The 17,136-nt window shown below is 38.4% G+C and overlaps 1 protein-coding gene across 1 annotated transcript in view; it reads left to right on the top strand.

Annotated features, from left to right (window-relative positions):
- jade2 (jade family PHD finger 2) overlaps positions 1 to 17,136 on the top strand; it is a 458,373-nt gene that overhangs the window by 204,431 nt on the left and 236,806 nt on the right.

Below are 17,136 nucleotides of genomic sequence, written 5' to 3'. Positions count from 1 at the left end.
TAACTGCTTCCATCAGCATACTTCCACGCTCACTGTGACAGTGCTAGAAATATAAATAGAAATAAAAAGGGGAAAACTCCACTCCAGGGGCCTGAGTGAGTGAAGGAGAGGCCGAAAATGGAGAGGTTAATGGAGTGATGCAGGGGGAGTGAGGGAGAAGGATGGAGGAGAAGAGCTAATAAACCAGGGATAGGAGGCTTTGAAAATAATGATAAAATGCAGAGTGAAGTCATATGGTTGATTTGGCACTGCCCTGTCTGTGTGTGTTGCTTGTTTTCCTGTGTGGCTTTGTGTATTTTTGCGTGTGTGCTCTTGGCTGATGTCCTTGAATATACGACTGATAATATATTGCTTCAGGTCCCATTGAGAACACAAAGTGTGTGCTAGAATTGTCTGCTTGAATACACCCACTCCCTTGGGTCTCACACACACCATTTTAATCCTACTACATAGATGTGTTTGAAGCCTATTTTATTAATATTTACTGTACATTACACTCATGTACTGTTTGTACAATACGTAATAACGACAACCAACAGGTCTCAGAGTGACATCCCTTGTGTCTCAGTTGCTTATGTTTTCTCCTCTTTACCCTTTAGATGCCTCTTTCTGCAGATTGAAGACAATTTTATGCAAAAGCCGGTGAAGCAAGTGTGTCTTTGTATTTTGACCATTGCCATCTTGTTTTTTGGATCTGGAAGTGAACATTTTGGACACAAGTCTGGTGCTGGGAATTGAAACTCACAAAGCTATCAAGGGATTGACCTGTTTAACCAGTAAATCATCACTAATAGGGCTTTCTACAACATTTTGATTATTGGCAGAAGTTGACTTCTATACACACATATACTGTATATATAGTATACATACATACAATTATTACCATTTTGTTATTTGTTGTTTTTACTAGTACTTTATAATGTGCAAGTGGCGTTTTTTTTTTCCAATACTGTTTTTTTTAAAGAGTTATTGTTTTGCTATTTTCTTGTGGTATTTCTTGTGTGTATATCTAGTATTGTGCTGCTATTAGAACCTCAATCTCCTGAGGGTTCTGTCTGAAAGACGAAAAAAGTTCCGTCTAATCTAATCTAATCTAAGTTGTGGTAGCTGTTCCTTAGCCTTTACATTCTCTCTTTCCTTCTCTCTCTTCAGGTATTTCGGACAGACTTCATCACAGCCATGAAGCTGCCAGACTCGGCACAGCTTGGCCCGAGGACTTCTACGTGTTGTCAGACCCTGGAGGCAAGAGTGGGAAAAAGGAGTACAGGTCCTGCAAACCTGGAGGCCCTACCTGAGCCTGTAGTCAGGTAGGACACCCACCAAACACCACAAAACACCAACATGGGACTTGTCTCAAATTTGTCCTATGAAAAAAGTTTCAAATAATAAGAAAAAAGCTTTCTATACTGGTGGATCACTGCACATTTCCAGCATCACTGGTATTGTAAAAAAAGTGATGCACTACCTGTTCTTTTGTGGTTTACACAGTCATTATCTCATCTTTAAAACATAAAAGAAATCTGGAAAGTTCCACAACGACAGAGTTACAAGTTTAAATGTTTTTATCTATGCCTTGAAGTTGTTTGATCATTTATATTTACACTGAATGTAAGTTTTACTGGAAGTTATCACAGCAGTTTAAGTATATAGAACCTGTCCTCATCTGAAATTGAATTTTGGATTTATATCTGTCTGAATGGGATAAACTCAAGGGGACACTACGCTCTGCTGTGATTGGATGTGTAACTGTCAGGCTACTGATAATATTTTGAGATTCAACATAAATTTACATATTGGATTTGGCTATTACCATCCATTCACAAATGTCCATTATTAGAATTATATCATGACAGTTTTTCTAGAGTTGAGGTGTGGTTGATTCAACTGGATATTTGATTATTTATTATTTATTAAGTATTTTTATGCCTTGGTTAACCGGACAAGATCACTCCTGTTTAAAATTCTTATTCATTTTTAGCCTTTGCTTTTGCAAACAGTCACATGAACATTGTCAGAGACCAATACACATGTTCCAGCATAAAACAGGGAGTAGGCAACTGTTCAAAATGAACTATGTGATGGTTGATGTTGAGTTTAAACTGAAATATAGCACCAGACTCTCATTTGGTCTGTTTTGTTCTGGCTCTGAAGTGAAACAGTGACAGAAGATTCAGTGACCCCTACAGACAAGGGTCCTTCTCTGATAGGTCCTCAAGTCTTCACTCCTCAGACTTGAGGATCAATCAGTAAAAAACCAATTAGTAAAGGCTGATTCTTGCAGTTTGGCCAGCGGTGTAGTAGTCCCTGGACAAGTGGGTATACTCTCAATTTTTGCCTTTTTTTTTTTATTTTTTTTATTTTTATTTTTTTTAAGTAGTCCAGAAAAAACACCCTGTTTTAGAAACAGTGATATGTAAGACTACTCTATTTAGTTTACCCAGAAATGCATCAGTAGTATTTGCTCACTAACACAAATTATCATGAGTTGATCAAGTGCAGTTGTTAGGTGTTACTGGTCGCAAAACGCAAACTGCATGAATGTAACATTATTCAACATGAGGCAAACATCGGATACTGTTAGTCTTTCATAACGTTAGTCTACTTACAGAGTTTAACTATTTACGACGAAATCTCTTCTCTAAATTGTGCAGTCATAGGCACAGTAGTTAAACAGTAACTCAGTTGGAAAGTACCTTAAAACTTGCCTCAGAATTATGTAATCCATCAAAGTAGGTTCTCTTGATATATGCCACTCACTTGAAGGATGTTTTATTCTGCCTTTCTCATTCGCATTTCCAATAATCACGCATCTTTCAATGAGACGTGCAGTGACCTGTCAATCAAATGGGGTGGCACTGGCACCTGAGGTCCAATCAGGTTCCAGAGACGGCCAGCACTAGTTAGCAATTTTTCCTCGGCATGACCTGACCTACTCTACCTCGATTGGCTCATCAGTCCTCATGCCTAAAGTTAACCAATCTAATCAGTGAAGGCAGTGAGTACTAGCCAATTAGAGGCAGAGTATCCATGCCAGTGCCTCCATAAGCACTTGCTGTCTCTCAGGTGCAGGGGTTGCTGTCATCAAAATGTTACACTTTGATTGTGGAATGAGAGGTGTTCCATTTACATAGTGATCCAGAATTCCACCTTTATCACAGCTCTGTTACTACCTCCAGTGGCGTTACAAAGCCCGATAAAGGTGGGACCAAATGATCCCACCATTTTGTTTACACAGACGTCATTCTGGAATAAAGGCAAAATATTCCCGTAACAGAGGTGCAGTGTAAAAAAGGGCTATAGTAACAACCAGTCACAGCAGAGCATCCCTCCTGCTGTTCTGGTCCAGACTAACGGTATAGCATTAGCTTTAACTACACAACCACCAGGATATCTGGGAAAAAACACAGAAAAGTTGAAGACCCTTGGATTAAAGTCCAAACAAAATTATATTTGTGGTGTCATTTTGAAAAAGTGAGTGCTAGCCTTATACAGCAACACAGTGTTACTCACTCCCCCCACCACCCCTGCTTTCTCTCTCTCTCTCTCTCTCTCTCTCTCTCTCTCTCTCTTCTCTCTCACTCACTCTCTCACACACACACACACACACACGCACACACACCCACACACACACACACACACACACACACACTCTCTCACTCTGGTGGTGTTGTGGCTCTCTAGTACTGCTGCAGCTGCTTCACATACCCATGTGGTTTGTTTGGCGTTCTAGGAACTAATGAAAATGCTCAGACTGCCTGGTAATGACTGTTAGACAGACATGCCGTACTGGAGGCCACACACATAATATACATCCATGCATTCTTGTAGTGAGCCAGACAAATTATGAAGTAATGTGAGATTGGTCAAATGTTCTGTATCCATGAGTATTTTCATTTTACCTGCCTGAGGCAAACCACATGCAGAGGGAACTTCCTCTCTCACATGCAAAAGAAAAGACAAAAAAAGAAAAGTTTTTTAATAACCATATATATGCTGAAGATGTTAAATTAACAACAGAATGATGGTTTGAACTTTTATTGAGTATATCAGTGTAAATGGGACCTTTCTTTATACAGGTTTTTGGCTCTTGCAGTTGTAGTACAGCTGTATAATTCATTGAAAAGTTGTTGACATTAGTTTAATTGATGACTATTTTGATATTCAACTCAGGGTCCAGTGTGTCAGAATTAGGTGGATTTCGGAGGATCTAAGTGCAGAAACGGAATATAAGCTTAATAACTCTGTTTTCATTACATTAATATTTTTTTTTATCTCCTATTACCTTAGATTGAATCATATCTACAGATGGAGCAGGGTGCCATCATGTTCTGTCTCCATATCTCTACAGAAGCTCAGAACAGACTGATTGTTCTTCTTTCTTTCTTTCATATTGTGTGGCATCTAGCGTTAAATTTCAGTACCGTGATTAGTGTTAATCAGACGTAATACCCCTTTTACTAATAGGCCCAGATAGAACAAAACAGTGAGCCCATTTACATGATCCAGTGTTTCACTGAGTCTTGCATCTTTGGGGGGGCTGGGAGGGATTTGCTTGGTTATGGTATGGTGTGGCGGGGGGGGGCGTACATTGTTCATTTTTTTCATTCTGTTATAATAATACGGTGCTTTTCAGTCGGTATGATTATATACAGGGTGGGGAAGCAAAATTCACAATATTTTGAGGCAGGGATTGAAAGACAGTGTATGACAAATTAGTTTATTGAAAGTCATGACAATTTATTTGCCACAAGAAAATTTACATAATAGAAATGTTTTTATTCTGTGTCCTCCTTCTTTCTCAATAACTGTCTTCACACGCTTCCTGAAACTTGCGCAAGTGTTCCTCAAATATTCGGGTGACAACTTCTCCCATTCTTCTTTAATAGTATCTTCCAGACTTTCTCGTAATAGTTTTGCTCATAGTCATTCTCTCTTTACATTATAAACAGTCTTTATGGACACTCCAACTATTTTTGAAATCTCCTTTGGTGTGACGAGTGCATTCAGCAAATCACACATTCTTTGACGTTTGCTTTCCTGATTACTCATATGGGCAAAAGTTTCTGAAAAGGTATGGATAATAGTGTTAGGTATGATTATGACATCAATATATGTTTGGTTTCAAAACAATTGACGTAGTGCCTGCTGAGAAAAAACAACTAAATGTTCATTGTAAATTTTGCTTCCCCACCCTGTATGTATAGGTATGTGTATATATATATATATATAAATATATATATGTGTATATATATATATATATATAAGTTTTTTTTTTCATGAATGAATGAATGAATGAATTATTTAGCAGCTGGCTAGCTAGCTATTTTATCCATCCAGCTATCTGTTATTTCTCTGACTAGGCCTATTTGTGTCTAAGTCATGTATTTATTTTCTAACTAACTTACTACTTACCCAGATTAGTCTTGCACAGCCAGGGCCATTATTTTCCTCAGTCAGCCAAGCTAGATCAAAACTGGTCATCCAGTGATGACTTGACTGAGGTGTTTAGATATTAAAGGCTCCCACAGAGCTGTACTGTGCCGTACTGTACTCCGCTTTGGGTACACATCGAGTCCGCCTTGAGTAGTGTGGATGTCCGTGGAGTCAGTACGTCTGAGTCTGTGGGGGCATTGACGATCTGAACCAAAAACGCAAAAGTGGCGTTGTGTTCTCACTTTTAATCCTGTGTTTAGACATGCATTTTGGGGGAAAAATCTGCATGCAGACTGACATGCAAAAGTGTGTGAAATTTCCTATTTATCAATGTAGTATGCATGCTGTGCGGCTGTGAGCTGCTGGCCAGGGCTCTGCTAGTCTACAGTCTTGGGGGAAGGGAGTTGAGGGGGTGGAGCGCCCCCCTAATACAATTGTTGTGGAAACACTGTGAACAAAAATCTGATAACTGGAAGTCATCATATAATCGTAATAATCAGAAATAATGCGTTTACACACGCTTCAAAAATGAGTTGATCAAATAACCCTGGTTTAGACATTTCAGTCTCTTAACGGAATTCTTTCGGCAGACATGCGTATGTAGTGATGGTAGACTAAGACTTCCTATTACTGAGCCTGTTTTTACATGCACACCAATACTCTGATCATTATCCGCTTTCTGGAGTTATCAGATTATTCAAGTGATCGTGTAAACAGGCTAACCTGATATGCTTTATCAGATAACAGCAGTAATCTGATCATGAGAAATCGGATAAATACACCTGGATTTGTCCCCAGTATGTCGATATCTTCCTGCATGTATATAGGTTAATCTGATTTACTTCTTTCTTTTACATCTGCACATGTGTAAATACAATTAAAATCGTAAAAAGTGAAGTTAAGTAGTCAAATGTGAGCGGAAGACAATAACAGGAAGTTTAATTCTACCATCACTATGTACGTACGTTCTCCAAAAGAAATCTGACAATGAACTAGAGCATCTAAACCAGGGTTTTTATTATTGCATTTCTGATGTAGATGTAAATGCGTCAGATCTGATTATTACAATTATCTGATTACTCCCAGTTATCAGATTTTTATGGCCATGCAAACAGGCTCAGTGTTTTCAGCTCAAGTTTGATCACTTAACTTACATTATCTACAATTTGATTGTTTTTACACATTTACAGAGGATGTAAAAGAACAGAATAAATCAGATTAATAGGTATATATGCATGAATACATCGGAGTACTGGGGAGAAATCCAGGTGTTTATCATACCATAACATGTCAGATTATGCTGTTTACATGATCACTTGTATAATTTGATAACTCCAGAAATTGAGAAATCAGGTAATGATCGAGTATTAGTGTGGATGTTGTCCACTTAATAGGAAAGAAGCACTGCATTGATATTTAATACGTTTTTCTTCTCAGATGTGCCATTTTCAAGGACAATTTTACAGAAAAACCAGCATTTTAAAGAAAAATATATCAGCAAGACATAACCATAAAAACATGGGGTTTGTTGCCATGCTTTCTGTTAGCTGTTTATTACTGTATAGGCTAATGTCCAGCAGAAACACATATGTGACACAAAGACACTCATATCAACAGTATGTTGATAGATGACAGATTGAAAAGGGCCCAAAGGCAGGGAGATGACCGAGCAGATTGCAGAGATAGAGAAATAGAGATTGATAAGGATAGATGGAAGGACGGGTGCTTTCTTATTACCTTATATGGGATCAGATGATGGAGTGACATACAATGATACTGAAATGGAGGGATGATAGATAGACGGGCAGATAAATGAGAAAAAGGGTAAGTAGAAGTGTGACTGAGCTGATGGTTTGTATCTGCGTCTCTGACAGCAGTTTGTTCATCTTCTTTTTGTCTCGTCTGTCATCTTGACAACCCTCTCAGTTGGTTTCTGTTTTTTTCTCTCCTTGCACACTGTTTATTTGAAATGTTTAGGTTTAAATCATTCGTTAAGCTCAAGACTTCCTTGGTTTTACCCATATGAGCCCCTGTGGTCAGACAGAATCAGTGGTAGGAAACCTTCTTACCACATAGGAAGTGATGTCATGAGTATTAAAATGCAAAAGGAAAAACTGAGTGCTGAATGATAAACTACATTTTCAGCTTTGTGTTAGATTACAAAAGGACCATTTATAAGCACCACATGTCTGGGAGCTGTAAAATGTTGGTTTGACTTTTATATTTTTAGGGTCAAACGTGCATGGATTTGCAATCTGTGTCCAAAAGTGCTTAATTTCAGCAATGCAGGAACAGTATTATTTACAGAGTAAGACTTCTCAGATCAATAAGCTAGGTGTCATTAAAACACAACTACAAATCTTTCCATCTGCTGGTAGGTAGACAACAGGCTGCAACCTGAATTTTATTAAAATTAAATGTTCGTTGAGCTTGACAAGTAATATTAGTCACTATGTACAGCTGGCTGTGAGAGGAGGCATAGAGACAGTTTGTTCTTTATACTAAAACTATTAGATGGAATTGATTGTTATCTGATTATTGTTGTATGACCAAGGGACAACATCCAGGGACTGAAATTAAAGCCAATACAAAAGTATTTTAAATAGTGTTACATCACTGAGACTGGCCCCAAGTCTCCAGGCTGGTGGTCCTCTTCTGCATTATTGCTAAATATTTTAAGGTTCATTGAAGGCCTTGTGAGTCTCTGATTTACAGGAGTGATTGACAGCTCCCCTGCCAAGTTGGTCTTTCAGTGCTTATGTTTATTAAATTACCCAACAACTCTACTAACCCGATCCTCATCAATCAGCCCTTGTTCTAATCCAGCTCCACCCTCTCATCTAAATATGGTCACTTTTGTCTTAGATAACAACAGCGAAAATCAAAGCCTAAACCTTAGGCTGCAGGATAATAGTCTGACCAATTATGTCAAGGTGGCTACATCCACTTCTTTTTTCACCTATTATTCTAATCATTGATGTGTGGGATTTTTGTGACACAGCACTATATAAAAGTTGAAATTACTGAATATTTCTCTGTAACAAAATAAAAAGCATCTAGTAATTGATATCATTTTTTTTATAATTTTGGCTGTGTTCAGGCGCGTGTTCAGGCAAGATTGTGTATTTTTATTTTATCTTGTCATTTCTGGCTCAGCTCCTACAGTCGTCTAAAATATACTATATACAAGCAAAAGATACTTTAACATGCCATTGAAATGTGCCATTTATGTTGTGTTTTTTTCCTTCATCTGAAAACATGGTGGCATTATGACAGAAACCTGGTATTTAAAGGGGTAAATATAAAAAAAATATTAATTAGTATTTGATATCAATAATTAGATCAGATATAGGTAAAAAAAAAAAAGCTAAATGAAAGTACATTATAATGTTAATCATAATTATTTTTTAGAGCTTGCTTTTAAAAGCAATTTTTCTGTGGTTAGTGATACAAGTGTGACTAACTGAACTGAACGTAGAACTGGCCCTAAGGGTTAAACAAATTATTAATAATCATATATAGCAGTAACCTACTGATTCAGCCATTGTACTGCACTGCAATTAAAGCAACAAATGAAACACAACTATGGGTAAATATAGTTTTCTTTGTCCATTGCTGTTGATTTTCTGGTATCTTTGTCACCTTTTCAAAATGACCAGTTTATATGATAAAAGTAAAAAATGAGTTATTATCTGTTTTTTTTCCGTTTTTTTCATTCTGTTCACTATGTTCGTCTCCACATTAGTCCCCTTCTTCCCCCATCGTTTGCTCACCTTTGCCTCCTTTTTCCTTTTCTCTAGTTGAGCCTGAGGCACAGACACATTTTTCTTTTTCTTTTTCTTTTTTAATGAATAATGACATCATCTCCCAAAAATGTTGGAGAGGAAAAGGGCTGCAGGCCCCGTCTGGCTTTGACAATGTTCCTCTTCTACATCTCTCCCTCTTTCTGGACTCACCATATTTGGCTTCCCTACCCTGATTTTTACTTGTGTATTCAACGGTTGTGGCAATAGTGAAGTGGTCATTAGGATTTGATATTATGTTTTTTAAGCCTTTTCTTACCAAACACTGCAGAGGAGAAGAAGCCAGAGGAGGAAGCTAAACTAATCACTCCATCTTTCTTTTTGTATGTTCCAGCTTTAACTTTTTATGCCTTGCTCACTTTCTTTTGTCTCCCCTTTACTTGTCCTCTTGTCTTTCTCCCCCTACCTTGTTGTATATTTAATTTTATCACTCACTTTCCTCTTCTTTTCTTTTCTGTCTTGCTGCCTCTCCCTCTCCTTGGTTACGTCTGGGCTGAGTGGAAGTAATTAGCCGTTGCATAACACTGGCTATGTGCACAGTGAACGGGGCTTTGGCAGAAACTCGACAGCCTCAGTCCCCAATGACAACGCCGAGTTGGAGAGGGAAATAATTACACATACTCATGAGAAGATCTGCTCCTTTTCACAAAATGAAAGAAATGAGATAGCAGATATTTTATTTATTGCCTCATTTTCCCCCATCGGACTACTGGCCCAGTCGGTAAATGTGAACCCCTTGTTTGTGGTTTGGCTGAACAGGTCAACTTGTAATGGCTTGTAAAATTGCAACCATGGGAGAATCATGTGGTGGTGCTGCTCAGAAAGATTAACAGAGCAGATTTTAAACAAATTATGGTTCTTTTTTGAAGCCATCATTTATGTGTTTGATTTGTGTGTGTAGCAGAAAAATGGCAGTGTTGTCAGGAAATTTAAACATTCATTCATTCATTCATTCATCTTCTGAACTGCTTTATCCTTGAGAGGGTTGTGGGGGTGCTGGTGCCTATCCCACCTACGTTTCAGGCAAAGGCGTGTTCACTCTGGACATGTCACTAGATCTTTGCATGGCTGAAATATAGAGATAAACAACCAGTCACTCTCACATTCACATGTAAAATGAAAAGAATCAATCCAATAAAACACATACTTTGTTTGTAATTCATGTAAATCTAAATAGTGTTGGCATTATGGCAGAAAATGACTATATTTCACTATTAGACTATTTTTTTCCTGTTTATTATTTGATAACCTTAACTGCGATTCATAATTTGATAAATCTGCCATTTGGAATAGAATTCTGTTTAAGACTGAAAGCTGAGCTGAACATAACAGGGTCGCCATCACATCTATTCAATTTAATAATAGATGCACTTATAGCTAACTATTCAACCTCTCCATTCCCACCAGATTTCCAGTGATTCAAGTCGCCATTTTGCATTAGATACATTAAGTTTCTACAACAAAAAATGTATCAATACAGGCATGCTATATGTTGGACAGTTCAGGTTCTCCACAATTAAGTCGCTACGTTTATTTTACAGTATTCCTGAGCACCAAAACATAATTTATGAAAAAATCACCTGGATAGTGATTGAACCTAATGGGACTAGTGTATTTTCTGAAACCAGAACGCATTACCTTTCAGATGAGTTGTTATTGAGTAATTTTGACCTTGTGGTTCTTTAGTTATAAGATCTAAGGAATGGTAAATAATCAAAATGAACATAGATTAGATGAACACAGATGAGAAGGAACAGGTTAAGACCCATTTATGCTCTGTGTTAAAGACGCATGCATACATGGACAGAGTGTTCTGTCTGTCCTCTGTGTTCATTATGTGTGTATTTCTGTCCATCCTCTGGGAGTTTGTGGATGCAAACCCAAAAGGAGAATCCTGAGCAGTACCACTGGAAACCATGGGGAAAGTGTTGAGATTTGAAGAGATAATTTCCAGAAATGGCGGAACTTTTCAAATAGCAACTGTGTGAGTGAAAAACTATCGACATTTCAGCCAGCTACCCTTCTCAGTATCAACACTGGTCATATGTCCTCTGTTGTGCCATGTTTGTTATTATTGACTTTCTTCTTCTTCTCTTAAAAAAAACTTTACTTTTCCTCCTTGTACTGTATTTGCCAGTATGTCAATTAAGAAGAGCAGTCTCTGGTGGACTGATGGACAAATACTCATTCCAACACAATGGATGCATGGCCGTATAAAGGCAGTGAAGCTTGATAATGTTTGAAATGGATGTACCTATTTGTGTATGTAAAGTGAGCATAAATTGGCCTTAAAGCTACAGATGTAAAGATTAGATTAGGTTTTCATAACACTGGCCCCAATCCATTGCATCTGGTTAAGCTCGCCTGGGTTAAAAGGCTGTTGGTTCTGGGTTTGGTTCTGCTTTCATGGCTTCATAGGCTGCTGGTTGGGACTGTGGTTCTGCCCTGCTGGTTTCAAAAGCTGGCTGCTGGTTTTGGGTTTGGTTCTGTACAGGCATGCATGGTTAAATTCATTTTCATCACTGTGCATTGTAAAGATAGCAGTGTAACTCACTTTAACTTATGTGGGAAGTGTGTGTGTATAGGCTTTTTTTTCTTCTTGAAGTCAAAAAGACTAATGTTTTACACAAATAAATAATCTATGTGAAAAAACAAGAAAATAAGCTTTTTTGTGTTAAACTGCCTCAGGGACCTTTTGAGTATCGAGCCATAGATATACAAGGTGTACTTGAATGCAACATTTCATCTAATACTGCCCACACAGTTTGCAGTTTCAAAACAACAAAGATTTTGTAATCATGAGGTGCTTTGAATGCATCAATGTAAAGTACTGTGGGGTAAAATCATGACAGGAAATATGTTTTTCCCAGTGATGGAAAATTTCCAGAACTTGTGATCATATGCAGGGTTTAGGTCAGACATATATGGATGCTGTGTAAAACCACTGGCCAGCAAAGGTTCAGCCATACCCAGAGGGATTGAAGGGGGCAGATATAAGGTAAGGCAATGAGGCCTTTTAGTATGAAGAACTCTTCTTAAAATATTTTCAGCAAGATGAGAAAACAGATGGCATGTTAAAAAATAGTTGTGATGTTAAATAGTTTACAGCCCAGCAGATTTTTCAAGATGCCACCAGCTAATCTACTTTAGGCACAGGTAGAGCGACAATACATGAAAACAAAACGTAGCGACTCCATAACTGAATGACAGGGGCAGAACTGATCCAGAGTCCATTTTAACTATTAGCTTACAAGTGTTTTGACAATCTGACTGCTGCCAAATACTGAACACATTATTACATTACTGAGATGTCAGTTCAGACCCAGTACTGCTGAAAAAACATTAACTAATTTGTTCACGTTTGTACATTTCTGGACTTGCAGGGTCTGTGGACTTGGCAGAATGTGACTGGATAAAATTGTAATTACTCTGGATGTTTCCCAGTGAAGCAACTGAGTTGGACTGGGGCTTCATAGAGGGAAAGTGCATATATCAAGCTTTGCATTCTAGGGGTGGCAATGGGGAGGAAGCACTAGTCAGAGAATTTGAATAGATGCAGTTGTTAGCTATAAAACAGGTGGTTTCTATTGATTTATACAACACAGACGTGTTCCCCTGGTTACACAAACAAACACCTTTTCTCTGAACGAGTAAGGCGGTGTTGCAGCAGGTCAGGAGGCTAATCGGCTACTAACAAGTCAATGATTGTCACTCTCTCTGTCACTCACTCCACTAATAAACACAGATAATGGATGGAAGAGAGCCTGAGGGCAGTAAGATGGATGGAGGGATGACAAGAGGGACAAATGGCTGCATGGTGAAGGAGGACAGTCTAAATGTCATGTACTACTATGGAGTTTCCAATATATTTGAAGCTTAAAGAATAAACCTTGACATTTCCAGTTAAATCCTGGTTATTTTCCTTAGCTGCTGTCACAATGTGAGGTTGTAATACAGTTTTTATGTTCGCCGTGTCACCTAAAATATCTTTGTGAAATTGTTCATATTTTTTGCTGAAATCATGGGATGCAGCAAGCCACAAGATTGCTTGTTTGCTTGTTAATGTGAATTTTTGTCATCTGTCTGGAAATGATTTTCTGTGACTATTCTTCACTAATAAAGACCACGAACTTGACCTCCAAATGTCCCTGCTGATTTTCCAATGATAGTCATCAAGTCAAACATCAACAGTCTTGCATTTTCATTCCAGCTGCAATGAAGTAAAATGACCCAAATCAACTATTTAAGACAGTTAAAGGGTTGTATTGTAAAGTTGTATTGTGATGACAAAAGAAACCCCAAGTGTTTCTTAATGTTAGTTTTATCACATTACATTTTGGTATTACAAGATTCATGAAACCACTGAATAAAGATTAGATGTTCTCTTCCACATTGTTCATATAAATGAGAATATCCCTAAAACTCATCAACAAGTATTAATGGAAGAATATGAGGAACACAAATATAATAGATAAAGAAGCTGTAGAGGAAAGTAAGTGTAGTGGTTAGATGACTGAAAAGGCCTTGGGGAGTTTCAATGCATGGTCCAAGTGTAGCCTTGTCCACTATTGCATTGGGTACCCTCCATATGTGTGAATGTTCACTTTCCTTAGACCACAGGTTGCTCCATTTGTACACATTTCATCCAAGTGTGTATTTGTGTCAGGCCTCCACAACATCTGGAAATTCCCCCCAGATTCCCTGTAAATGTTCCAAAACATCAGATAATAAGATGACTAAGCGCAGCATCATCAGCTTCATCACGTACAGGGTCAGTGGGTGCACATGGGCTAATAGCTTCCACACAGATTCAAAGCTCAGTTTTGTATTGTGGTTCCTGATGCATGTCCGACAGCTGTAAGCTAGATGGATGAATAAATGACTAACAGGATGGTTGGTTTGCACATACATGTTTTATGTATTAATCCACACTCTGCCTCAGGAATAGCCTGCTCAACTGTGAATTGCCGCTGACACAGATCTCCTTCCTGATGAACAGATATGGAATGGGTTTGACAGATGCAAAACTTGTAAGGTATGAATAATTTAGCAGCTGGTTGAAGGAATGGCACAAGTTACACTTATAATGGCTCACACTGATACACATTAGTACATTTTAGTGCACAAAAGTATGATTTCGCTACTAATTTACCTTTACTGTACTGCGTTGACACTGCATTGGAGGTTAATTAATCTGTGCAAATAGGATGTTGGACTAAAATAGTAACTGAGGGCTGATATTAAAGAATTACTGACTAGTGCAGTGGTTTCCAACCTCTTTTGGCTTGTGACCCCATTGTCATATCACAAATTTCTGGTGACCCCAGACCTTCAAAACGTTTTTGTTTTTTTTTTGCTAAAATGCATTTGTTTTTGAACATGTAATAGTTTGCTATACTATGTTGCAAAAAACGTTAATTCTGGATGACATTTAGGCTATATAATATATATATTATGGATGGAGGCAGAAAGGCCAGGTTGAGATTACTGCACAAAGTGAGAATTTTATTTTTCTTGGTCAGGATATGTACAGTCAGTCCAACTTGTATTTACAAGGCTAAAAATTAATACTGAAAAAACAATAGCTCAAACTATGAATTATGAAAGAGCTGCCTTATCTTATACCGGCCACAATGAACATTTGAAAGATAAACAGTACCACAGTGCTTCAGTTTCAGCTTCAGAGTTTGTCATGTCTTTTACTCATCATATTTATTTTTATTAATTACTAGAAATTTCAGGCGACCCCATTTGAATTCCAGGCGACCCCACATGGGTTCCCGACCCCAAGGTTGAAAAACACTGGACTAGTCTGACTCACAGGAAGTTGTTACATGTAAAAGTGTTTTGGCTGACGATTTCAGTCAACATTCTTATGCCCCTCTATTATTAACCAGTTACTATTTTCAAGTCCACCCTTTTATGTGAAAGAGCTACCTCCAAGCAGCAACTGTACACATGCTTTGATGAAGATCACACTATAGTGATTGCTCCAACCTAGACATTTAATGGTTAGTTTGATGTTCGGTTACAAGTTTCTTCACCTGTTACTTTAGGTTCAATGTCCAGTGATTTAGATTTGTTCATTTATTCATTACTTACAACTGGCCAAGTATCTATCTAAATATCTGATTTTTCCTGCTTCACATTTCCTGTGTATTGGCCTTTAAAACTTTTTCAAGTTTTAAAGTATTACTGATAGTGAATTCTTACTCATCGCCATGGGGCTAGGGTCTGACTGCTTCCCTTGTTGATTCTTTTGATGGTTGAATTTGACCTAAGTTTGAGAAAATCTAATGCCTTATTAACAATAATGGTGACTTTAATCAATGGCTTATGGACCTGGGGATGGTTAGTGACAGCTGCAAAAAAAACCTACCGACATTAACTCATCATAAGATCACTTGGGAGAAGTCAATGGGTACATTCTAACCACAGGAAAATTTGGTTGCTTTTGGCTCTATTAGTGGGTGAATTTGAGAACTTTATTTTTTTTTAAGTATGGGCTGAAGATCCAGTTTAGACTTAGGTCAAATTGGATCCTCTGTTGGATGCTCTTTGGTGTCTATTGGTTCCCCACATGACAAAATTAATGGCATGTTACAATGGGAAATCACTTTTGATCTTTAGTTGTGAGGGGCTTTACAAACTTTGAAGTAGGATGGGAATTGTAATGGCAAAAAACAACATAATATATTTTCAATACTAGACAAGGTCACAGAGTCACTGGGTACATCTTGAACAACAGCAATGCCTGGTTGACAGAATCATTGACTGCCTGAGTGACTGACCAAGTAGCTGGCTAACAGGTGAATTGATCAATTGATTGATTGACTGATAAGCTGTCTCCTTGACTGCCCCATTGACAGAAGTGTTTGCCACTTGGCTGACTGATTGACTGAGGATGAAGGTGAAGTCAGAGCACTGTGTAGTCTTTCCCATAATCCAGGCAAAAGAACAAAAAAAATTGCAGTCTTACCACTTGAATGGGTCAGTGGGGCTGTTACTTACCACATTTTAGGCCGGCTGCCACACTGGCTGATCGGACGCACTGACTGACTGACTGACTGCCTGGCTGGCTGGCTTGCTTTTTGGCTGCCTACCAAAATAGCCTTTTCTCCAACTGTGAGACCGACTGAATGGATGAGTAAAGGGTCAATGAGTTGAATGAAAATGAGAATATGCTCCACCTTCCTCAGCACCACGAATGTAGCTGGGTCAGTGGGTGCTTTATTAATCACATAAAAGGCCAACTGCCTTGTTTGCTGAGTGACTGCTATGACTGGCTTGCCTAATTGATGCCTGACAGCCAGACTGATGGGTGGATTTGTACTTTTGGCTAGTATCCAACCAAATAGTAAAATGATTTTTTGAGTGGTCCATCTTTGACCACATATTTAGGCCAGCTGCCCGACTGTATTGACTGTCTTGTTGACTGGTTGGACTACCTCATTAAAATGACAGAGAACTGGCAGGCTGGCTTAATGACTGCTTGGCTGTCTGACCACAATGACTGAGCGCTGGCCAGTACTGAGCTGGTTTTCTGGTTCCAGCAGCTGAGTCGGCCTCCAGCTAAACCCATTCACCCCTAGAGGTTTGTGGGCAAAGGCTGGCCTCAGCCTTAGGACTAGAACATGGAGAAATTTAAACATTTTGCCTCCAAACAGCACTTGTTGACCTGCTGAGGCATGTTGCTGTTGGGCCTGGCAGACAAGCCTGCCAAAACCTAAATATGTTTGCATGAACTTGTTTCATACTTCCCAGCAGATATTAAATGGCAGTTTTTGGTTTTGTTTTTTAATTTAACAAGGTAATTTGAAAGATTAAGATTCCATAATGAACTCTAGATATCAACTGAGGGTGGCAGTGTTGGTGTTGGTGCTCATTGCCAAAGGGCCAA

The sequence above is a fragment of the Sphaeramia orbicularis genome, chromosome 14 (assembly GCF_902148855.1).
Source record: "Sphaeramia orbicularis chromosome 14, fSphaOr1.1, whole genome shotgun sequence".
NCBI classification, from domain to species: domain Eukaryota; kingdom Metazoa; phylum Chordata; class Actinopteri; order Kurtiformes; family Apogonidae; genus Sphaeramia; species Sphaeramia orbicularis.
Note: the sequence above shows the minus strand (reverse complement) of the source record. Positions and strands in the feature narration are given on the sequence as shown.